This window comes from Phyllobates terribilis, unplaced genomic scaffold, assembly GCF_046119375.1.
Source record: "Phyllobates terribilis strain yellow unplaced genomic scaffold, ASM4611937v1 Scaffold_538__1_contigs__length_1162401, whole genome shotgun sequence".
Classification (NCBI taxonomy): domain Eukaryota; kingdom Metazoa; phylum Chordata; class Amphibia; order Anura; family Dendrobatidae; genus Phyllobates; species Phyllobates terribilis.
In genome coordinates, this window is record NW_027363298.1 from 464,417 (window position 1) to 488,151 (window position 23,735).

Sequence of the window (23,735 nt, forward strand, 5' to 3'; positions counted from 1 at the left end):
GGAAGGGAGGAGAACCAATTAAGGCGGGGGGTGGGGTGGAACGAGCAGCTGTCTACCCTTAGCAGGAGGGCTCCTGATTACATACCTCTCCTGCTGCTGCTGCTGCTGGCTGTCCAGCAGCAGACTGAAGGTGACTGCTGCTGTGCACAGGTATATAAAGGCTCAGAGCCTATTATGACACGCGCAGCCAGCGTTCCATTGCCACATTCCATCTACTGCAGGCAGGATACCTGGCTGGCTGAATGTCGCTGAGAAGCTCACAGAGACCGCCATAAGCAACAGTTTAACAGAATGCCACAGACTAATCAACCAAACTTTTTGGGTTGGGTTCTCTTTTATAGTCTGCAGGCATTAAATGAAAGAAGTCAGTGTTCCAGCAGAAGGAGACAACGTTTCAGAAAAGGCATTGTAGCAAACCAAAAAAGAAATTTTAAGCGCAGTAGAGTAACCAGCGCACATACCTGTTAGCTCAGGTGAGTTTAAAAGGCTGCTGTTGATAACAAGGGCATTTGCTAAATAGATGGTGTGTGTGCAACAATATACTGAAAGGTCAATTATATTGTGCAGCTTATCTCACCACCTGTAGTTATTTAGGTGAAAGCTCCAAAATGCTTGCCTAATATGTCTGTTTATCCAAAAGGAAGTAAAAAGGGAGAGCTAGAAAGATAGCATTGCATCACATTACATGGCAATGCAATGCACAGTTGCTGAAGTTGAACCAAAATGAGCTTGTAATCTGGCTTCTGCAACTTTGAACATGAAAAATCCAATGAGGAGAAGAAAAGCAAAGCCAAAGAGTCCATCCCAAAATCCGACAAACAAGCAAAATGAACAAAAAACATTGAATTCAATTCTTTCTGATTTTAGAAACTGCATTAAAGAAGGGGTGCACCGGTCCTGGAGATACTGCAATACCAGGTCAATGCGTGGAGTGGACAGAGCAAGCTCTTTTTCCATCTCCCTGTTCTAAAAATGTTATGTTCTGCTACCAAAGCTAAGGAAAGAGAGGAGATCTGTCCCTACTATAAGACTCAACTGAATCCCTACGATGTAACAGGGAACCTGATCCTGCGATCAGACCTGCTAAAGTCCTAATCTAGTCTGTACGGAGACCTATAGATTTGGGGAGGGAATCCCTACAAGTACTAAGGACTGGGAGGAATATGGGACACCTCCTAACAGAAATAGTAGCAGACAGACGAACAAACAAAATAGATAGAACATAGAGGTCCGTAGACCAAGCAAACTAACAGAGTTAGATACAGAGCACAGGCTAGCTAGAAAGTAGATATACAATGAAGTCCAGCAAAGCCAGAAGGGCGGAGCAGGATTAAATAGGCCAACAAGGTCATGTGACCAGCAAAGGAAAAAAACCTAACAGCAAGGTTCTAATAGTACCCCCCCTTCTAAGAGGATCCTCCGGATCCCCTAGGACCAGGCTTATCAGGAAATCTCCTGTGAAACGCTCTGATAAGTCTGGACGCGGAAACATCATCTGACCTCACCCAAGAGTTATCCTCGGGTCCGAAACCTTTCCAGGCCACAAGATACTGCAAACTACCTCTATACCGTCTAGAGTCAAGGATGCGAGAAATTTCATATTCCCCGTCCTCCACCACCGGAGGAACAGAGGCAGAGGCGTCACCATCCGACACAACAGCTTTTTTTAACAGAGAGACATGAAAGACCGGATTAATTCTCCAGGAGGTAGGAACCTCCAACCTAACAGCAGATTGGTTGACAACCTGAAGCACCTTAAAGGGCCCTACAAACTTGGGACCCAATTTCTTAGAAGGAATCCTCAACCGCAGATTCCTAGAGGACAACCAAACCATGTCACCAACAGCGAACAAAACCTCCTGTCGTTTCCTATCAAAGTAGTCTTTAGATTTTCTGTTGGCCTCCTGAAGATTACCACGCACATCCGTCCAAACTCTTTCCAAATCACCGGAAAAATTCTCCTCCTCAGGCACGGCAGATCCCAACTTGGAGAACGACCCAAACGACGGATGTCTCCCAGAACAACAAAAAAAAGGCGAACAACCAGCAGAAGAAGATGTATGATTGTTCAGAGCAAATTCGGCAAGTGGCAGAAACTCAGACCACCCCTCTTGATTGTCTGCCACAAAACAACGCAAGAACTGCTCAACATCCTGGTTTTTCCTTTCTGTCTGGCCATTAGATTCAGGATGATATCCGGACGAAAACGACAAATGAATTCCCAACCTGTCACAAAAGGCACGCCAAAAACGAGCCACGAACTGAGGACCCCTATCAGAAACAATGTCAGTAGGAACGCCATGAAGTCTGACAATTTCCTTGACATAGGCCTTAGCGAGAGTTTTAGCGCAGGGCAGTTTGACGAAGGGAACCAAGTGACACATCTTGCTAAAACGGTCCACGACCACCCAGATGACAGTAAAACCCTCAGAGGGGGGAAGGTCAGTTATAAAGTCCATAGCCAAATGTGTCCAAGGAGCACTGGGGACCTCCAAAGGACAAAGCAACCCCGCAGCAGGAGTATGTGAGGACTTAGATCTAGCACATATAGTACATTGGCGCACCCACTTAATGACTTCCTTCTGCCATCCAGGCCACCAAAAACTGCGACCCACCAGTCTCTTGGTCTCAGAGATTCCGGGATGACCTGCCAACCGAGATTCGTGACACTCAACAAACAAATCTCTCCTAAAGGTCCCAGGCACAAACAACCTCCCATGAGGAGTGTTAGATGGGGCATTCTCCTGAGCTTTAAGAATCTCATCTTCCAAAACGGAGTCTAAAGCAGCTATCACAACACCTTCTTGTAAAATGTTTTCCTCTTTCTCAGCACCGACTATGGGAGAAAAACTGCGAGACAAGGCATCCGCCTTAACATTCTTAGTACCAGGGATGTAAGTAACGGAGAAATTAAACCGCGAGAAAAACAGTGCCCACCTAGCCTGACGGGCATTCAGGCGCTTGGCAGCGTCAAGATATATCAGATTTTTATGATCCGAAAGAACCTGAACGGGAAATTCCGCACCTTCCAAGAAGTGGCGCCAGTGTTCAAATGCGAGTTTAATAGCCAATAATTCCCGATTACCAATATCGTAATTCAATTCAGTCTCCGAAAATTTTTTTGAAAAAAATGCACAGGGATGTAATCCATCCCCGTTATCCTGAGACAATACTGCGCCAACCCCCACAGAGGAAGCATCAACCTCAACCAAAAACGGCCTAGTAACATCAGGCTGCATAAGGATGGGAGCAGAGGTGAACCTCTCCTTGAGATACACAAAAGCTTCAATGGCCTCAGAAGACCACTGAACCGCATCAGCACCTTTCCTGGTGAGATCAGTCAGAGGTTTGACAATACTAGAAAATTTTTTTATGAATTTTCTATAGTAATTGGCGAAACCCAAAAACCTCTGTATCGATTTCAAACCAATAGGCCTAGGCCATTCCTGCACAGCCTGAACCTTAACCGGATCCATCTCAAAACCTTTGCTAGAGATAATGTAGCCCAAAAAACTAATTCTCTGTACAGCGAACTCACATTTCTCCAGCTTAGCAAAAAGCGAATTGTCCATTAATAACTGTAATACCTCACGTACGCTCCGCCAATGAGACTCCAGATCTGGCGAATAAATCAAAATGTCATCCAAATACACAACCACATTTTTACCGATCAAAGGTCTAAGGATGTCATTAATCAGATTCTGAAAAAATGCAGGAGCATTAGTAAGACCAAAAGGCATAACCAGATTCTCAAAATGACCCACAGGAGTGTTAAAAGCAGTCTTCCATTCATCACCCTCCTTCATGCGCAACAGATTGTATGCCCCCTTAAGGTCAATTTTAGAGAACCACTTGGCCCCCAATAACTGGTTAAACAGATCAGGAATCAATGGCAGTGGGTAAGGATTGCGTACCGTAATTTTGTTAATCTCACGAAAATCCAGACAAGGACGTAAACCGCCGTCCTTTTTTTTTACAAAAAAAAATCCAACCGCCACAGGAGACTTAGAGGGCCTAATGTGACCGGCGGCCAAACTTGTCTGTATGTATTCCTCCAAAGCCTTCCTCTCAGGAATAGTAAGGTTAAATAAACGACTTTTAGGAAGAGTCGCTCCAGGGACAAATTCAATAGAACAATCATAGTCTCTATGGGGAGGCAAAACCTGCGATTCTTTCTCAGAAAAAACTCTCCAAAAATCCTGAATAGGAACAGGCAATTCTCCCCTATCCAAAGCTGCAATACGCCCGTTACAACACTTGTCATAACATTTATGGCTCCAGGATTTAATTTCACTGGTAGACCAATCCAGTACAGGATTGTGCAATTTTAACCAGGGCAAACCCAATATTACTGGAGAAGGCAAGTTATTCAACACTACCAAATCCAATTTCTCATGGTGAACACCATTAATAGTGAGAGGAAATTCACTGACCTTGAGAGTAATATTCTTCAAAGGGGAGCCATCCACAGAAACCACAGCAATGGGGGATGATAAAGGTTCAGGTTTTAAATTGAGTTTTTCCACGAATCCCCCATCAATAACATTCAGTGTAGACCCGCAATCAACAAACACCCGAAATTCCATTAATTTTTCCTGAGCAATCGTGGAAGCAGCTAAAAATATACCCTTGGAATTTAAACAGGCAATACGGGCGTGACTGACCATTTTTTTTTCTTTCTTCATACGAAGCTCACAGCCTTTAATCAAATGACCAGATTTCCCGCAATAGAAACACAAGCCTTCTGAAAAACGACGGTGTTTTTCTTGAGAGCGAGGTGCCACCGATCCAATCTCCATCGGTTCACCACTGTTAGTACACACATTATCATAACCAGAAACTGACATAGCAGAGGATTTGCTCTCATTAACCCTAGCACGCAGTCTTCTATCCACCCGTATAGCTAATTGCATAGCCTGTTGCAAATCCTCAGGTGTAGGATAAGCAATTAGCAGGTCTTTAACCTTTTCACTGAGCCCAGCAAGAAATAGACTTTTCAGAGCAGAATCGTTCCACCCTGTTTGAGTGGACCAACGACGAAAATGTGTACAATATTTTTCCATATTACCTGATCCTTGTTTTAAACGTCTCAACTCAGTCTCAGCTGATGCCACACGGTCAGGATCATCATATAATAGTCCTAAAGCAGAAAAAAAACTATCCACTGATCTGAAGCATGTATCACTAGGTTGCAAAGAAAAGGCCCACTCCTGAGGCTCTTTGCGCAAAAGTGACATTATGAACCCTACGCGCTGGGATTCATCCCCAGAGGACTTGGGTCTCAAACGAAAATACAATAAGCAAGCATTTTTAAATGAAAAAAATTCTCGATGTTCACCAAAAAATAAATCCGGCAAACATACCTTAGGCTCCAAGAAATATGCTCCAGGACAGTTACTCACGTGCTGACGGAGCTCGGCCACTTCCAGAGAGAGTCCCTGCAGGTGTTTAGCCAAATCCTGAACCGACACCATGATGGAACAAAAAAAATCTTTCCTTAGAGAATTTACAGGCTGGACTTACTGTTATGTTCTGCTACCAAAGCTAAGGAAAGAGAGGAGATCTGTCCCTACTATAAGACTCAACTGAATCCCTACGATGTAACAGGGAACCTGATCCTGCGATCAGACCTGCTAAAGTCCTAATCTAGTCTGTACGGAGACCTATAGATTTGGGGAGGGAATCCCTACAAGTACTAAGGACTGGGAGGAATATGGGACACCTCCTAACAGAAATAGTAGCAGACAGACGAACAAACAAAATAGATAGAACATAGAGGTCCGTAGACCAAGCAAACTAACAGAGTTAGATACAGAGCACAGGCTAGCTAGAAAGTAGATATACAATGAAGTCCAGCAAAGCCAGAAGGGCGGAGCAGGATTAAATAGGCCAACAAGGTCATGTGACCAGCAAAGGAAAAAAACCTAACAGCAAGGTTCTAATAAAAAATCCATTTAATATATGGTCCCCAGATAGGGGACGTATCAGATATTAAACTGATAAGAACAGATACTACACTTGATCTTAGCCAAAAGGCCGAGAAGCGATAACCAGAATTGGTTTCAAACTACGGAGCCACCCAAGGATCCTGAAAAGTCCATTTGTGGAGATGAGCTCCTGGACTCCCGTTAAGAAGACATGTTGTCAACATCTAGATCCCTTACATGCCTGCACTTTTCGGCTTGCTGCTGCTGCAATCCACGCGTTTTAGATCTGCATAACTCCACCTCTTTAAACACAGCACCTTCACCCCCTGCTGTTCCCACCCGCCTCAACACCGTTGGAAGGGAGGAGAACCAATTAAGGCGGGGGGTGGGGTGGAACGAGCAGCTGTCTACCCTTAGCAGGAGGGCTCCTGATTACATACCTCTCCTGCTGCTGCTGCTGCTGGCTGTCCAGCAGCAGACTGAAGGTGACTGCTGCTGTGCACAGGTATATAAAGGCTCAGAGCCTATTATGACACGCGCAGCCAGCGTTCCATTGCCACATTCCATCTACTGCAGGCAGGATACCTGGCTGGCTGAATGTCGCTGAGAAGCTCACAGAGACCGCCATAAGCAACAGTTTAACAGAATGCCACAGACTAATCAACCAAACTTTTTGGGTTGGGTTCTCTTTTATAGTCTGCAGGCATTAAATGAAAGAAGTCAGTGTTCCAGCAGAAGGAGACAACGTTTCAGAAAAGGCATTGTAGCAAACCAAAAAAGAAATTTTAAGCGCAGTAGAGTAACCAGCGCACATACCTGTTAGCTCAGGTGAGTTTAAAAGGCTGCTGTTGATAACAAGGGCATTTGCTAAATAGATGGTGTGTGTGCAACAATATACTGAAAGGTCAATTATATTGTGCAGCTTATCTCACCACCTGTAGTTATTTAGGTGAAAGCTCCAAAATGCTTGCCTAATATGTCTGTTTATCCAAAAGGAAGTAAAAAGGGAGAGCTAGAAAGATAGCATTGCATCACATTACATGGCAATGCAATGCACAGTTGCTGAAGTTGAACCAAAATGAGCTTGTAATCTGGCTTCTGCAACTTTGAACATGAAAAATCCAATGAGGAGAAGAAAAGCAAAGCCAAAGAGTCCATCCCAAAATCCGACAAACAAGCAAAATGAACAAAAAACATTGAATTCAATTCTTTCTGATTTTAGAAACTGCATTAAAGAAGGGGTGCACCGGTCCTGGAGATACTGCAATACCAGGTCAATGCGTGGAGTGGACAGAGCAAGCTCTTTTTCCATCTCCCTGTTCTAAAAATCCATTTAATATATGGTCCCCAGATAGGGGACGTATCAGATATTAAACTGATAAGAACAGATACTACACTTGATCTTAGCCAAAAGGCCGAGAAGCGATAACCAGAATTGGTTTCAAACTACGGAGCCACCCAAGGATCCTGAAAAGTCCATTTGTGGAGATGAGCTCCTGGACTCCCGTTAAGAAGACATGTTGTCAACCTCTAGATCCCTTACATGCCTGCACTTTTCGGCTTGCTGCTGCTGCAATCCACGCGTTTTAGATCTGCATAACTCCACCTCTTTAAACACAGCACCTTCACCCCCTGCTGTTCCCACCCGCCTCAACACCGTTGGAAGGGAGGAGAACCAATTAAGGCGGGGGGTGGGGTGGAACGAGCAGCTGTCTACCCTTAGCAGGAGGGCTCCTGATTACATACCTCTCCTGCTGCTGCTGCTGCTGGCTGTCCAGCAGCAGACTGAAGGTGACTGCTGCTGTGCACAGGTATATAAAGGCTCAGAGCCTATTATGACACGCGCAGCCAGCGTTCCATTGCCACATTCCATCTACTGCAGGCAGGATACCTGGCTGGCTGAATGTCGCTGAGAAGCTCACAGAGACCGCCATAAGCAACAGTTTAACAGAATGCCACAGACTAATCAACCAAACTTTTTGGGTTGGGTTCTCTTTTATAGTCTGCAGGCATTAAATGAAAGAAGTCAGTGTTCCAGCAGAAGGAGACAACGTTTCAGAAAAGGCATTGTAGCAAACCAAAAAAGAAATTTTAAGCGCAGCAGAGTAACCAGCGCACATACCTGTTAGCTCAGGTGAGTTTAAAAGGCTGCTGTTGATAACAAGGGCATTTGCTAAATAGATGGTGTGTGTGCAACAATATACTGAAAGGTCAATTATATTGTGCAGCTTATCTCACCACCTGTAGTTATTTAGGTGAAAGCTCCAAAATGCTTGCCTAATATGTCTGTTTATCCAAAAGGAAGTAAAAAGGGAGAGCTAGAAAGATAGCATTGCATCACATTACATGGCAATGCAATGCACAGTTGCTGAAGTTGAACCAAAATGAGCTTGTAATCTGGCTTCTGCAACTTTGAACATGAAAAATCCAATGAGGAGAAGAAAAGCAAAGCCAAAGAGTCCATCCCAAAATCCGACAAACAAGCAAAATGAACAAAAAACATTGAATTCAATTCTTTCTGATTTTAGAAACTGCATTAAAGAAGGGGTGCACCGGTCCTGGAGATACTGCAATACCAGGTCAATGCGTGGAGTGGACAGAGCAAGCTCTTTTTCCATCTCCCTGTTCTAAAAATCCATTTAATATATGGTCCCCAGATAGGGGACGTATCAGATATTAAACTGATAAGAACAGATACTACACTTGATCTTAGCCAAAAGGCCGAGAAGCGATAACCAGAATTGGTTTCAAACTACGGAGCCACCCAAGAATCCTGAAAAGACCATTTGTGGAGATGAGCTCCTGGACTCCCGTTAAGAAGACATGTTGTCAACCTCTAGATCCCTTACATGCCTGCACTTTTCGGCTTGCTGCTGCTGCAATCCACGCGTTTTAGATCTGCATAACTCCACCTCTTTAAACACAGCACCTTCACCCCCTGCTGTTCCCACCCGCCTCAACACCGTTGGAAGGGAGGAGAACCAATTAAGGCGGGGGGTGGGGTGGAACGAGCAGCTGTCTACCCTTAGCAGGAGGGCTCCTGATTACATACCTCTCCTGCTGCTGCTGCTGCTGGCTGTCCAGCAGCAGACTGAAGGTGGCTGCTGCTGTGCACAGGTATATAAAGGCTCAGAGCCTATTATGACACGCGCAGCCAGCGTTCCATTGCCACATTCCATCTACTGCAGGCAGGATACCTGGCTGGCTGAATGTCGCTGAGAAGCTCACAGAGACCGCCATAAGCAACAGTTTAACAGAATGCCACAGACTAATCAACCAAACTTTTTGGGTTGGGTTCTCTTTTATAGTCTGCAGGCATTAAATGAAAGAAGTCAGTGTTCCAGCAGAAGGAGACAACGTTTCAGAAAAGGCATTGTAGCAAACCAAAAAAGAAATTTTAAGCGCAGCAGAGTAACCAGCGCACATACCTGTTAGCTCAGGTGAGTTTAAAAGGCTGCTGTTGATAACAAGGGCATTTGCTAAATAGATGGTGTGTGTGCAACAATATACTGAAAGGTCAATTATATTGTGCAGCTTATCTCACCACCTGTAGTTATTTAGGTGAAAGCTCCAAAATGCTTGCCTAATATGTCTGTTTATCCAAAAGGAAGTAAAAAGGGAGAGCTAGAAAGATAGCATTGCATCACATTACATGGCAATGCAATGCACAGTTGCTGAAGTTGAACCAAAATGAGCTTGTAATCTGGCTTCTGCAACTTTGAACATGAAAAATCCAATGAGGAGAAGAAAAGCAAAGCCAAAGAGTCCATCCCAAAATCCGACAAACAAGCAAAATGAACAAAAAACATTGAATTCAATTCTTTCTGATTTTAGAAACTGCATTAAAGAAGGGGTGCACCGGTCCTGGAGATACTGCAATACCAGGTCAATGCGTGGAGTGGACAGAGCAAGCTCTTTTTCCATCTCCCTGTTCTAAAAATCCATTTAATATATGGTCCCCAGATAGGGGACGTATCAGATATTAAACTGATAAGAACAGATACTACACTTGATCTTAGCCAAAAGGCCGAGAAGCGATAACCAGAATTGGTTTCAAACTACGGAGCCACCCAAGGATCCTGAAAAGTCCATTTGTGGAGATGAGCTCCTGGACTCCCGTTAAGAAGACATGTTGTCAACCTCTAGATCCCTTACATGCCTGCACTTTTCGGCTTGCTGCTGCTGCAATCCACGCGTTTTAGATCTGCATAACTCCACCTCTTTAAACACAGCACCTTCACCCCCTGCTGTTCCCACCCGCTTCAACACCATTGGAAGGGAGGAGAACCAATTAAGGCGGGGGGTGGGGTGGAACGAGCAGCTGTCTACCCTTAGCAGGAGGGCTCCTGATTACATACCTCTCCTGCTGCTGCTGCTGCTGCTGCTGCTGGCTGTCCAGCAGCAGACTGAAGGTGGCTGCTGCTGTGCACAGGTATATAAAGGCTCAGAGCCTATTATGACACGCGCAGCCAGCGTTCCATTGCCACATTCCATCTACTGCAGGCAGGATACCTGGCTGGCTGAATGTCACTGAGAAGCTCACAGAGACCGCCATAAGCAACAGTTTAACAGAATGCCACAGACTAATCAACCAAACTTTTTGGGTTGGGTTCTCTTTTATAGTCTGCAGGCATTAAATGAAAGAAGTCAGTGTTCCAGCAGAAGGAGACAACGTTTCAGAAAAGGCATTGTAGCAAACCAAAAAAGAAATTTTAAGCGCAGCAGAGTAACCAGCGCACATACCTGTTAGCTCAGGTGAGTTTAAAAGGCTGCTGTTGATAACAAGGGCATTTGCTAAATAGATGGTGTGTGTGCAACAATATACTGAAAGGTCAATTATATTGTGCAGCTTATCTCACCACCTGTAGTTATTTAGGTGAAAGCTCCAAAATGCTTGCCTAATATGTCTGTTTATCCAAAAGGAAGTAAAAAGGGAGAGCTAGAAAGATAGCATTGCATCACATTACATGGCAATGCAATGCACAGTTGCTGAAGTTGAACCAAAATGAGCTTGTAATCTGGCTTCTGCAACTTTGAACATGAAAAATCCAATGAGGAGAAGAAAAGCAAAGCCAAAGAGTCCATCCCAAAATCCGACAAACAAGCAAAATGAACAAAAAACATTGAATTCAATTCTTTCTGATTTTAGAAACTGCATTAAAGAAGGGGTGCACCGGTCCTGGAGATACTGCAATACCAGGTCAATGCGTGGAGTGGACAGAGCAAGCTCTTTTTCCATCTCCCTGTTCTAAAAATCCATTTAATATATGGTCCCCAGATAGGGGACGTATCAGATATTAAACTGATAAGAACAGATACTACACTTGATCTTAGCCAAAAGGCCGAGAAGCGATAACCAGAATTGGTTTCAAACTACGGAGCCACCCAAGGATCCTGAAAAGTCCATTTGTGGAGATGAGCTCCTGGACTCCCGTTAAGAAGACATGTTGTCAACCTCTAGATCCCTTACATGCCTGCACTTTTCGGCTTGCTGCTGCTGCAATCCACGCGTTTTAGATCTGCATAACTCCACCTCTTTAAACACAGCACCTTCACCCCCTGCTGTTCCCACCCGCCTCAACACCGTTGGAAGGGAGGAGAACCAATTAAGGCGGGGGGTGGGGTGGAACGAGCAGCTGTCTACCCTTAGCAGGAGGGCTCCTGATTACATACCTCTCCTGCTGCTGCTGCTGCTGGCTGTCCAGCAGCAGACTGAAGGTGGCTGCTGCTGTGCACAGGTATATAAAGGCTCAGAGCCTATTATGACACGCGCAGCCAGCGTTCCATTGCCACATTCCATCTACTGCAGGCAGGATACCTGGCTGGCTGAATGTCGCTGAGAAGCTCACAGAGACCGCCATAAGCAACAGTTTAACAGAATGCCACAGACTAATCAACCAAACTTTTTGGGTTGGGTTCTCTTTTATAGTCTGCAGGCATTAAATGAAAGAAGTCAGTGTTCCAGCAGAAGGAGACAACGTTTCAGAAAAGGCATTGTAGCAAACCAAAAAAGAAATTTTAAGCGCAGCAGAGTAACCAGCGCACATACCTGTTAGCTCAGGTGAGTTTAAAAGGCTGCTGTTGATAACAAGGGCATTTGCTAAATAGATGGTGTGTGTGCAACAATATACTGAAAGGTCAATTATATTGTGCAGCTTATCTCACCACCTGTAGTTATTTAGGTGAAAGCTCCAAAATGCTTGCCTAATATGTCTGTTTATCCAAAAGGAAGTAAAAAGGGAGAGCTAGAAAGATAGCATTGCATCACATTACATGGCAATGCAATGCACAGTTGCTGAAGTTGAACCAAAATGAGCTTGTAATCTGGCTTCTGCAACTTTGAACATGAAAAATCCAATGAGGAGAAGAAAAGCAAAGCCAAAGAGTCCATCCCAAAATCCGACAAACAAGCAAAATGAACAAAAAACATTGAATTCAATTCTTTCTGATTTTAGAAACTGCATTAAAGAAGGGGTGCACCGGTCCTGGAGATACTGCAATACCAGGTCAATGCGTGGAGTGGACAGAGCAAGCTCTTTTTCCATCTCCCTGTTCTAAAAATCCATTTAATATATGGTCCCCAGATAGGGGACGTATCAGATATTAAACTGATAAGAACAGATACTACACTTGATCTTAGCCAAAAGGCCGAGAAGCGATAACCAGAATTGGTTTCAAACTACGGAGCCACCCAAGGATCCTGAAAAGTCCATTTGTGGAGATGAGCTCCTGGACTCCCGTTAAGAAGACATGTTGTCAACCTCTAGATCCCTTACATGCCTGCACTTTTCGGCTTGCTGCTGCTGCAATCCACGCGTTTTAGATCTGCATAACTCCACCTCTTTAAACACAGCACCTTCACCCCCTGCTGTTCCCACCCGCCTCAACACCGTTGGAAGGGAGGAGAACCAATTAAGGCGGGGGGTGGGGTGGAACGAGCAGCTGTCTACCCTTAGCAGGAGGGCTCCTGATTACATACCTCTCCTGCTGCTGCTGCTGCTGGCTGTCCAGCAGCAGACTGAAGGTGACTGCTGCTGTGCACAGGTATATAAAGGCTCAGAGCCTATTATGACACGCGCAGCCAGCGTTCCATTGCCACATTCCATCTACTGCAGGCAGGATACCTGGCTGGCTGAATGTCGCTGAGAAGCTCACAGAGACCGCCATAAGCAACAGTTTAACAGAATGCCACAGACTAATCAACCAAACTTTTTGGGTTGGGTTCTCTTTTATAGTCTGCAGGCATTAAATGAAAGAAGTCAGTGTTCCAGCAGAAGGAGACAACGTTTCAGAAAAGGCATTGTAGCAAACCAAAAAAGAAATTTTAAGCGCAGCAGAGTAACCAGCGCACATACCTGTTAGCTCAGGTGAGTTTAAAAGGCTGCTGTTGATAACAAGGGCATTTGCTAAATAGATGGTGTGTGTGCAACAATATACTGAAAGGTCAATTATATTGTGCAGCTTATCTCACCACCTGTAGTTATTTAGGTGAAAGCTCCAAAATGCTTGCCTAATATGTCTGTTTATCCAAAAGGAAGTAAAAAGGGAGAGCTAGAAAGATAGCATTGCATCACATTACATGGCAATGCAATGCACAGTTGCTGAAGTTGAACCAAAATGAGCTTGTAATCTGGCTTCTGCAACTTTGAACATGAAAAATCCAATGAGGAGAAGAAAAGCAAAGCCAAAGAGTCCATCCCAAAATCCGACAAACAAGCAAAATGAACAAAAAACATTGAATTCAATTCTTTCTGATTTTAGAAACTGCATTAAAGAAGGGGTGCACCGGTCCTGGAGATACTGCAATACCAGGTCAATGCGTGGAGTGGACAGAGCAAGCTCTTTTTCCATCTCCCTGTTCTAAAAATCCATTTAATATATGGTCCCCAGATAGGGGACGTATCAGATATTAAACTGATAAGAACAGATACTACACTTGATCTTAGCCAAAAGGCCGAGAAGCGATAACCAGAATTGGTTTCAAACTACGGAGCCACCCAAGAATCCTGAAAAGACCATTTGTGGAGATGAGCTCCTGGACTCCCGTTAAGAAGACATGTTGTCAACCTCTAGATCCCTTACATGCCTGCACTTTTCGGCTTGCTGCTGCTGCAATCCACGCGTTTTAGATCTGCATAACTCCACCTCTTTAAACACAGCACCTTCACCCCCTGCTGTTCCCACCCGCCTCAACACCGTTGGAAGGGAGGAGAACCAATTAAGGTGGGGGGTGGGGTGGAACGAGCAGCTGTCTACCCTTAGCAGGAGGGCTCCTGATTACATACCTCTCCTGCTGCTGCTGCTGCTGGCTGTCCAGCAGCAGACTGAAGGTGGCTGCTGCTGTGCACAGGTATATAAAGGCTCAGAGCCTATTATGACACGCGCAGCCAGCGTTCCATTGCCACATTCCATCTACTGCAGGCAGGATACCTGGCTGGCTGAATGTCGCTGAGAAGCTCACAGAGACCGCCATAAGCAACAGTTTAACAGAATGCCACAGACTAATCAACCAAACTTTTTGGGTTGGGTTCTCTTTTATAGTCTGCAGGCATTAAATGAAAGAAGTCAGTGTTCCAGCAGAAGGAGACAACGTTTCAGAAAAGGCATTGTAGCAAACCAAAAAAGAAATTTTAAGCGCAGCAGAGTAACCAGCGCACATACCTGTTAGCTCAGGTGAGTTTAAAAGGCTGCTGTTGATAACAAGGGCATTTGCTAAATAGATGGTGTGTGTGCAACAATATACTGAAAGGTCAATTATATTGTGCAGCTTATCTCACCACCTGTAGTTATTTAGGTGAAAGCTCCAAAATGCTTGCCTAATATGTCTGTTTATCCAAAAGGAAGTAAAAAGGGAGAGCTAGAAAGATAGCATTGCATCACATTACATGGCAATGCAATGCACAGTTGCTGAAGTTGAACCAAAATGAGCTTGTAATCTGGCTTCTGCAACTTTGAACATGAAAAATCCAATGAGGAGAAGAAAAGCAAAGCCAAAGAGTCCATCCCAAAATCCGACAAACAAGCAAAATGAACAAAAAACATTGAATTCAATTCTTTCTGATTTTAGAAACTGCATTAAAGAAGGGGTGCACCGGTCCTGGAGATACTGCAATACCAGGTCAATGCGTGGAGTGGACAGAGCAAGCTCTTTTTCCATCTCCCTGTTCTAAAAATCCATTTAATATATGGTCCCCAGATAGGGGACGTATCAGATATTAAACTGATAAGAACAGATACTACACTTGATCTTAGCCAAAAGGCCGAGAAGCGATAACCAGAATTGGTTTCAAACTACGGAGCCACCCAAGGATCCTGAAAAGTCCATTTGTGGAGATGAGCTCCTGGACTCCCGTTAAGAAGACATGTTGTCAACCTCTAGATCCCTTACATGCCTGCACTTTTCGGCTTGCTGCTGCTGCAATCCACGCGTTTTAGATCTGCATAACTCCACCTCTTTAAACACAGCACCTTCACCCCCTGCTGTTCCCACCCGCTTCAACACCATTGGAAGGGAGGAGAACCAATTAAGGCGGGGGGTGGGGTGGAACGAGCAGCTGTCTACCCTTAGCAGGAGGGCTCCTGATTACATACCTCTCCTGCTGCTGCTGCTGGCTGTCCAGCAGCAGACTGAAGGTGGCTGCTGCTGTGCACAGGTATATAAAGGCTCAGAGCCTATTATGACACGCGCAGCCAGCGTTCCATTGCCACATTCCATCTACTGCAGGCAGGATACCTGGCTGGCTGAATGTCACTGAGAAGCTCACAGAGACCGCCATAAGCAACAGTTTAACAGAATGCCACAGACTAATCAACCAAACTTTTTGGGTTGGGTTCTCTTTTATAGTCTGCAGGCATTAAATGAAAGAAGTCAGTGTTCCAGCAGAAGGAGACAACGTTTCAGAAAAGGCATTGTAGCAAACCAAAAAAGAAATTTTAAGCGCAGCAGAGTAACCAGCGCACATACCTGTTAGCTCAGGTGAGTTTAAAAGGCTGCTGTTGATAACAAGGGCATTTGCTAAATAGATGGTGTGTGTGCAACAATATACTGAAAGGTCAATTATATTGTGCAGCTTATCTCACCACCTGTAGTTATTTAGGTGAAAGCTCCAAAATGCTTGCCTAATATGTCTGTTTATCCAAAAGGAAGTAAAAAGGGAGAGCTAGAAAGATAGCATTGCATCACATTACATGGCAATGCAATGCACAGTTGCTGAAGTTGAACCAAAATGAGCTTGTAATCTGGCTTCTGCAACTTTGAACATGAAAAATCCAATGAGGAGAAGAAAAGCAAAGCCAAAGAGTCCATCCCAAAATCCGACAAACAAGCAAAATGAACAAAAAACATTGAATTCAATTCTTTCTGATTTTAGAAACTGCATTAAAGAAGGGGTGCACCGGTCCTGGAGATACTGCAATACCAGGTCAATGCGTGGAGTGGACAGAGCAAGCTCTTTTTCCATCTCCCTGTTCTAAAAATCCATTTAATATATGGTCCCCAGATAGGGGACGTATCAGATATTAAACTGATAAGAACAGATACTACACTTGATCTTAGCCAAAAGGCCGAGAAGCGATAACCAGAATTGGTTTCAAACTACGGAGCCACCCAAGGATCCTGAAAAGTCCATTTGTGGAGATGAGCTCCTGGACTCCCGTTAAGAAGACATGTTGTCAACCTCTAGATCCCTTACATGCCTGCACTTTTCGGCTTGCTGCTGCTGCAATCCACGCGTTTTAGATCTGCATAACTCCACCTCTTTAAACACAGCACCTTCACCCCCTGCTGTTCCCACCCGCCTCAACACCGTTGGAAGGGAGGAGAACCAATTAAGGCGGGGGGTGGGGTGGAACGAGCAGCTGTCTACCCTTAGCAGGAGGGCTCCTGATTACATACCTCTCCTGCTGCTGCTGCTGCTGGCTGTCCAGCAGCAGACTGAAGGTGGCTGCTGCTGTGCACAGGTATATAAAGGCTCAGAGCCTATTATGACACGCGCAGCCAGCGTTCCATTGCCACATTCCATCTACTGCAGGCAGGATACCTGGCTGGCTGAATGTCGCTGAGAAGCTCACAGAGACCGCCATAAGCAACAGTTTAACAGAATGCCACAGACTAATCAACCAAACTTTTTGGGTTGGGTTCTCTTTTATAGTCTGCAGGCATTAAATGAAAGAAGTCAGTGTTCCAGCAGAAGGAGACAACGTTTCAGAAAAGGCATTGTAGCAAACCAAAAAAGAAATTTTAAGCGCAGCAGAGTAACCAGCGCACATACCTGTTAGCTCAGGTGAGTTTAAAAGGCTGCTGTTGATAACAAGGGCATTTGCTAAATAGATGGTGTGTGTGCAACAATATACTGAAAGGTCAATTATATTGTGCAGCTTATCTCACCACCTGTAGTTATTTAGGTGAAAGCTCCAAAATGCTTGCCTAATATGTCTGTTTATCCAAAAGGAAGTAAAAAGGGAGAGCTAGAAAGATAGCATTGCATCACATTACATGGCAATGCAATGCACAGTTGCTGAAGTTGAACCAAAATGAGCTTGTAATCTGGCTTCTGCAACTTTGAACATGAAAAATCCAATGAGGAGAAGAAAAGCAAAGCCAAAGAGTCCATCCCAAAATCCGACAAACAAGCAAAATGAACAAAAAACATTGAATTCAATTCTTTCTGATTTTAGAAACTGCATTAAAGAAGGGGTGCACCGGTCCTGGAGATACTGCAATACCAGGTCAATGCGTGGAGTGGACAGAGCAAGCTCTTTTTCCATCTCCCTGTTCTAAAAATCCATTTAATATATGGTCCCCAGATAGGGGACGTATCAGATATTAAACTGATAAGAACAGATACTACACTTGATCTTAGCCAAAAGGCCGAGAAGCGATAACCAGAATTGGTTTCAAACTACGGAGCCACCCAAGGATCCTGAAAAGTCCATTTGTGGAGATGAGCTCCTGGACTCCCGTTAAGAAGACATGTTGTCAACCTCTAGATCCCTTACATGCCTGCACTTTTCGGCTTGCTGCTGCTGCAATCCACGCGTTTTAGATCTGCATAACTCCACCTCTTTAAACACAGCACCTTCACCCCCTGCTGTTCCCACCCGCCTCAACACCGTTGGAAGGGAGGAGAACCAATTAAGGCGGGGGGTGGGGTGGAACGAGCAGCTGTCTACCCTTAGCAGGAGGGCTCCTGATTACATACCTCTCCTGCTGCTGCTGCTGCTGGCTGTCCAGCAGCAGACTGAAGGTGGCTGCTGCTGTGCACAGGTATATAAAGGCTCAGAGCCTATTATGACACGCGCAGCCAGCGTTCCATTGCCACATTCCATCTACTGCAGGCAGGATACCTGGCTGGCTGAATGTCGCTGAGAAGCTCACAGAGACCGCCATAAGCAACAGTTTAACAGAATGCCACAGACTAATCAACCAAACTTTTTGGGTTGGGTTCTCTTTTATAGTCTGCAGGCATTAAATGAAAGAAGTCAGTGTTCCAGCAGAAGGAGACAACGTTTCAGAAAAGGCATTGTAGCAAACCAAAAAAGAAATTTTAAGCGCAGCAGAGTAACCAGCGCACATACCTGTTAGCTCAGGTGAGTTTAAAAGGCTGCTGTTGATAACAAGGGCATTTGCTAAATAGATGGTGTGTGTGCAACAATATACTGAAAGGTCAATTATATTGTGCAGCTTATCTCACCACCTGTAGTTATTTAGGTGAAAGCTCCAAAATGCTTGCCTAATATGTCTGTTTATCCAAAAGGAAGTAAAAAGGGAGAGCTAGAAAGATAGCATTGCATCACATTACATGGCAATGCAATGCACAGTTGCTGAAGTTGAACCAAAATGAGCTTGTAATCTGGCTTCTGCAACTTTGAACATGAAAAATCCAATGAGGAGAAGAAAAGCAAAGCCAAAGAGTCCATCCCAAAATCCGACAAACAAGCAAAATGAACAAAAAACATTGAATTCAATTCTTTCTGATTTTAGAAACTGCATTAAAGAAGGGGTGCACCGGTCCTGGAGATACTGCAATACCAGGTCAATGCGTGGAGTGGACAGAGCAAGCTCTTTTTCCATCTCCCTGTTCTAAAAATCCATTTAATATATGGTCCCCAGATAGGGGACGTATCAGATATTAAACTGATAAGAACAGATACTACACTTGATCTTAGCCAAAAGGCCGAGAAGCGATAACCAGAATTGGTTTCAAACTACGGAGCCACCCAAGGATCCTGAAAAGTCCATTTGTGGAGATGAGCTCCTGGACTCCCGTTAAGAAGACATGTTGTCAACCTCTAGATCCCTTACATGCCTGCACTTTTCGGCTTGCTGCTGCTGCAATCCACGCGTTTTAGATCTGCATAACTCCACCTCTTTAAACACAGCACCTTCACCCCCTGCTGTTCCCACCCGCCTCAACACCGTTGGAAGGGAGGAGAACCAATTAAGGCGGGGGGTGGGGTGGAACGAGCAGCTGTCTACCCTTAGCAGGAGGGCTCCTGATTACATACCTCTCCTGCTGCTGCTGCTGCTGGCTGTCCAGCAGCAGACTGAAGGTGGCTGCTGCTGTGCACAGGTATATAAAGGCTCAGAGCCTATTATGACACGCGCAGCCAGCGTTCCATTGCCACATTCCATCTACTGCAGGCAGGATACCTGGCTGGCTGAATGTCGCTGAGAAGCTCACAGAGACCGCCATAAGCAACAGTTTAACAGAATGCCACAGACTAATCAACCAAACTTTTTGGGTTGGGTTCTCTTTTATAGTCTGCAGGCATTAAATGAAAGAAGTCAGTGTTCCAGCAGAAGGAGACAACGTTTCAGAAAAGGCATTGTAGCAAACCAAAAAAGAAATTTTAAGCGCAGCAGAGTAACCAGCGCACATACCTGTTAGCTCAGGTGAGTTTAAAAGGCTGCTGTTGATAACAAGGGCATTTGCTAAATAGATGGTGTGTGTGCAACAATATACTGAAAGGTCAATTATATTGTGCAGCTTATCTCACCACCTGTAGTTATTTAGGTGAAAGCTCCAAAATGCTTGCCTAATATGTCTGTTTATCCAAAAGGAAGTAAAAAGGGAGAGCTAGAAAGATAGCATTGCATCACATTACATGGCAATGCAATGCACAGTTGCTGAAGTTGAACCAAAATGAGCTTGTAATCTGGCTTCTGCAACTTTGAACATGAAAAATCCAATGAGGAGAAGAAAAGCAAAGCCAAAGAGTCCATCCCAAAATCCGACAAACAAGCAAAATGAACAAAAAACATTGAATTCAATTCTTTCTGATTTTAGAAACTGCATTAAAGAAGGGGTGCACCGGTCCTGGAGATACTGCAATACCAGGTCAATGCGTGGAGTGGACAGAGCAAGCTCTTTTTCCATCTCCCTGTTCTAAAAATCCATTTAATATATGGTCCCCAGATAGGGGACGTATCAGATATTAAACTGATAAGAACAGATACTACACTTGATCTTAGCCAAAAGGCCGAGAAGCGATAACCAGAATTGGTTTCAAACTACGGAGCCACCCAAGGATCCTGAAAAGTCCATTTGTGGAGATGAGCTCCTGGACTCCCGTTAAGAAGACATGTTGTCAACCTCTAGATCCCTTACATGCCTGCACTTTTCGGCTTGCTGCTGCTGCAATCCACGCGTTTTAGATCTGCATAACTCCACCTCTTTAAACACAGCACCTTCACCCCCTGCTGTTCCCACCCGCCTCAACACCGTTGGAAGGGAGGAGAACCAATTAAGGCGGGGGGTGGGGTGGAACGAGCAGCTGTCTACCCTTAGCAGGAGGGCTCCTGATTACATACCTCTCCTGCTGCTGCTGCTGCTGGCTGTCCAGCAGCAGACTGAAGGTGGCTGCTGCTGTGCACAGGTATATAAAGGCTCAGAGCCTATTATGACACGCGCAGCCAGCGTTCCATTGCCACATTCCATCTACTGCAGGCAGGATACCTGGCTGGCTGAATGTCGCTGAGAAGCTCACAGAGACCGCCATAAGCAACAGTTTAACAGAATGCCACAGACTAATCAACCAAACTTTTTGGGTTGGGTTCTCTTTTATAGTCTGCAGGCATTAAATGAAAGAAGTCAGTGTTCCAGCAGAAGGAGACAACGTTTCAGAAAAGGCATTGTAGCAAACCAAAAAAGAAATTTTAAGCGCAGCAGAGTAACCAGCGCACATACCTGTTAGCTCAGGTGAGTTTAAAAGGCTGCTGTTGATAACAAGGGCATTTGCTAAATAGATGGTGTGTGTGCAACAATATACTGAAAGGTCAATTATATTGTGCAGCTTATCTCACCACCTGTAGTTATTTAGGTGAAAGCTCCAAAATGCTTGCCTAATATGTCTGTTTATCCAAAAGGAAGTAAAAAGGGAGAGCTAGAAAGATAGCATTGCATCACATTACATGGCAATGCAATGCACAGTTGCTGAAGTTGAACCAAAATGAGCTTGTAATCTGGCTTCTGCAACTTTGAACATGAAAAATCCAATGAGGAGAAGAAAAGCAAAGCCAAAGAGTCCATCCCAAAATCCGACAAACAAGCAAAATGAACAAAAAACATTGAATTCAATTCTTTCTGATTTTAGAAACTGCATTAAAGAAGGGGTGCACCGGTCCTGGAGATACTGCAATACCAGGTCAATGCGTGGAGTGGACAGAGCAAGCTCTTTTTCCATCTCCCTGTTCTAAAAATCCATTTAATATATGGTCCCCAGATAGGGGACGTATCAGATATTAAACTGATAAGAACAGATACTACACTTGATCTTAGCCAAAAGGCCGAGAAGCGATAACCAGAATTGGTTTCAAACTACGGAGCCACCCAAGGATCCTGAAAAGTCCATTTGTGGAGATGAGCTCCTGGACTCCCGTTAAGAAGACATGTTGTCAACCTCTAGATCCCTTACATGCCTGCACTTTTCGGCTTGCTGCTGCTGCAATCCACGCGTTTTAGATCTGCATAACTCCACCTCTTTAAACACAGCACCTTCACCCCCTGCTGTTCCCACCCGCCTCAACACCGTTGGAAGGGAGGAGAACCAATTAAGGCGGGGGGTGGGGTGGAACGAGCAGCTGTCTACCCTTAGCAGGAGGGCTCCTGATTACATACCTCTCCTGCTGCTGCTGCTGCTGGCTGTCCAGCAGCAGACTGAAGGTGGCTGCTGCTGTGCACAGGTATATAAAGGCTCAGAGCCTATTATGACACGCGCAGCCAGCGTTCCATTGCCACATTCCATCTACTGCAGGCAGGATACCTGGCTGGCTGAATGTCGCTGAGAAGCTCACAGAGACCGCCATAAGCAACAGTTTAACAGAATGCCACAGACTAATCAACCAAACTTTTTGGGTTGGGTTCTCTTTTATAGTCTGCAGGCATTAAATGAAAGAAGTCAGTGTTCCAGCAGAAGGAGACAACGTTTCAGAAAAGGCATTGTAGCAAACCAAAAAAGAAATTTTAAGCGCAGCAGAGTAACCAGCGCACATACCTGTTAGCTCAGGTGAGTTTAAAAGGCTGCTGTTGATAACAAGGGCATTTGCTAAATAGATGGTGTGTGTGCAACAATATACTGAAAGGTCAATTATATTGTGCAGCTTATCTCACCACCTGTAGTTATTTAGGTGAAAGCTCCAAAATGCTTGCCTAATATGTCTGTTTATCCAAAAGGAAGTAAAAAGGGAGAGCTAGAAAGATAGCATTGCATCACATTACATGGCAATGCAATGCACAGTTGCTGAAGTTGAACCAAAATGAGCTTGTAATCTGGCTTCTGCAACTTTGAACATGAAAAATCCAATGAGGAGAAGAAAAGCAAAGCCAAAGAGTCCATCCCAAAATCCGACAAACAAGCAAAATGAACAAAAAACATTGAATTCAATTCTTTCTGATTTTAGAAACTGCATTAAAGAAGGGGTGCACCGGTCCTGGAGATACTGCAATACCAGGTCAATGCGTGGAGTGGACAGAGCAAGCTCTTTTTCCATCTCCCTGTTCTAAAAATCCATTTAATATATGGTCCCCAGATAGGGGACGTATCAGATATTAAACTGATAAGAACAGATACTACACTTGATCTTAGCCAAAAGGCCGAGAAGCGATAACCAGAATTGGTTTCAAACTACGGAGCCACCCAAGGATCCTGAAAAGTCCATTTGTGGAGATGAGCTCCTGGACTCCCGTTAAGAAGACATGTTGTCAACCTCTAGATCCCTTACATGCCTGCACTTTTCGGCTTGCTGCTGCTGCAATCCACGCGTTTTAGATCTGCATAACTCCACCTCTTTAAACACAGCACCTTCACCCCCTGCTGTTCCCACGCGCCTCAACACCGTTGGAAGGGAGGAGAACCAATTAAGGCGGGGGGTGGGGTGGAACGAGCAGCTGTCTACCCTTAGCAGGAGGGCTCCTGATTACATACCTCTCCTGCTGCTGCTGCTGCTGGCTGTCCAGCAGCAGACTGAAGGTGGCTGCTGCTGTGCACAGGTATATAAAGGCTCAGAGCCTATTATGACACGCGCAGCCAGCGTTCCATTGCCACATTCCATCTACTGCAGGCAGGATACCTGGCTGGCTGAATGTCGCTGAGAAGCTCACAGAGACCGCCATAAGCAACAGTTTAACAGAATGCCACAGACTAATCAACCAAACTTTTTGGGTTGGGTTCTCTTTTATAGTCTGCAGGCATTAAATGAAAGAAGTCAGTGTTCCAGCAGAAGGAGACAACGTTTCAGAAAAGGCATTGTAGCAAACCAAAAAAGAAATTTTAAGCGCAGCAGAGTAACCAGCGCACATACCTGTTAGC

General features: G+C 44.8%; 13 non-coding genes and 2 pseudogenes across 13 annotated transcripts; all 15 read right to left on the reverse strand.

Moving 5' to 3' along the window:
• Positions 1-881: 881 nt before the first annotated feature.
• LOC141231866 (U2 spliceosomal RNA) lies at positions 882-998 on the reverse strand (annotated as a pseudogene).
• Positions 999-5,931: 4,933 nt separating this feature from the next.
• On the reverse strand, positions 5,932-6,048 carry LOC141231820 (U2 spliceosomal RNA; annotated as a pseudogene).
• Positions 6,049-7,163: 1,115 nt separating this feature from the next.
• On the reverse strand, positions 7,164-7,354 carry LOC141232094 (U2 spliceosomal RNA). The gene has a single exon (XR_012298359.1). It is a non-coding gene; the product is annotated as a U2 spliceosomal RNA (small nuclear RNA).
• A 1,115-nt stretch (positions 7,355-8,469) lies between these two features.
• On the reverse strand, positions 8,470-8,660 carry LOC141232095 (U2 spliceosomal RNA). The gene has a single exon (XR_012298360.1). It is a non-coding gene; the product is annotated as a U2 spliceosomal RNA (small nuclear RNA).
• Positions 8,661-9,775: 1,115 nt separating this feature from the next.
• Positions 9,776-9,966, reverse strand: LOC141232096 (U2 spliceosomal RNA). Its single transcript, XR_012298361.1, has one exon. It is a non-coding gene; the product is annotated as a U2 spliceosomal RNA (small nuclear RNA).
• Positions 9,967-11,090: 1,124 nt separating this feature from the next.
• On the reverse strand, positions 11,091-11,281 carry LOC141232097 (U2 spliceosomal RNA). The gene has a single exon (XR_012298362.1). It is a non-coding gene; the product is annotated as a U2 spliceosomal RNA (small nuclear RNA).
• Positions 11,282-12,396: 1,115 nt separating this feature from the next.
• On the reverse strand, positions 12,397-12,587 carry LOC141232098 (U2 spliceosomal RNA). The gene has a single exon (XR_012298363.1). It is a non-coding gene; the product is annotated as a U2 spliceosomal RNA (small nuclear RNA).
• Positions 12,588-13,702: 1,115 nt separating this feature from the next.
• LOC141232099 (U2 spliceosomal RNA) lies at positions 13,703-13,893 on the reverse strand. Its single transcript, XR_012298364.1, has one exon. It is a non-coding gene; the product is annotated as a U2 spliceosomal RNA (small nuclear RNA).
• Positions 13,894-15,008: 1,115 nt separating this feature from the next.
• On the reverse strand, positions 15,009-15,199 carry LOC141232100 (U2 spliceosomal RNA). Its single transcript, XR_012298365.1, has one exon. It is a non-coding gene; the product is annotated as a U2 spliceosomal RNA (small nuclear RNA).
• Positions 15,200-16,311: 1,112 nt separating this feature from the next.
• Positions 16,312-16,502, reverse strand: LOC141232101 (U2 spliceosomal RNA). The gene has a single exon (XR_012298366.1). It is a non-coding gene; the product is annotated as a U2 spliceosomal RNA (small nuclear RNA).
• A 1,115-nt stretch (positions 16,503-17,617) lies between these two features.
• On the reverse strand, positions 17,618-17,808 carry LOC141232102 (U2 spliceosomal RNA). The gene has a single exon (XR_012298367.1). It is a non-coding gene; the product is annotated as a U2 spliceosomal RNA (small nuclear RNA).
• Positions 17,809-18,923: 1,115 nt separating this feature from the next.
• On the reverse strand, positions 18,924-19,114 carry LOC141232104 (U2 spliceosomal RNA). Its single transcript, XR_012298369.1, has one exon. It is a non-coding gene; the product is annotated as a U2 spliceosomal RNA (small nuclear RNA).
• A 1,115-nt stretch (positions 19,115-20,229) lies between these two features.
• On the reverse strand, positions 20,230-20,420 carry LOC141232105 (U2 spliceosomal RNA). Its single transcript, XR_012298370.1, has one exon. It is a non-coding gene; the product is annotated as a U2 spliceosomal RNA (small nuclear RNA).
• A 1,115-nt stretch (positions 20,421-21,535) lies between these two features.
• On the reverse strand, positions 21,536-21,726 carry LOC141232106 (U2 spliceosomal RNA). Its single transcript, XR_012298371.1, has one exon. It is a non-coding gene; the product is annotated as a U2 spliceosomal RNA (small nuclear RNA).
• Positions 21,727-22,841: 1,115 nt separating this feature from the next.
• Positions 22,842-23,032, reverse strand: LOC141232107 (U2 spliceosomal RNA). The gene has a single exon (XR_012298372.1). It is a non-coding gene; the product is annotated as a U2 spliceosomal RNA (small nuclear RNA).
• Positions 23,033-23,735: the final 703 nt, after the last annotated feature.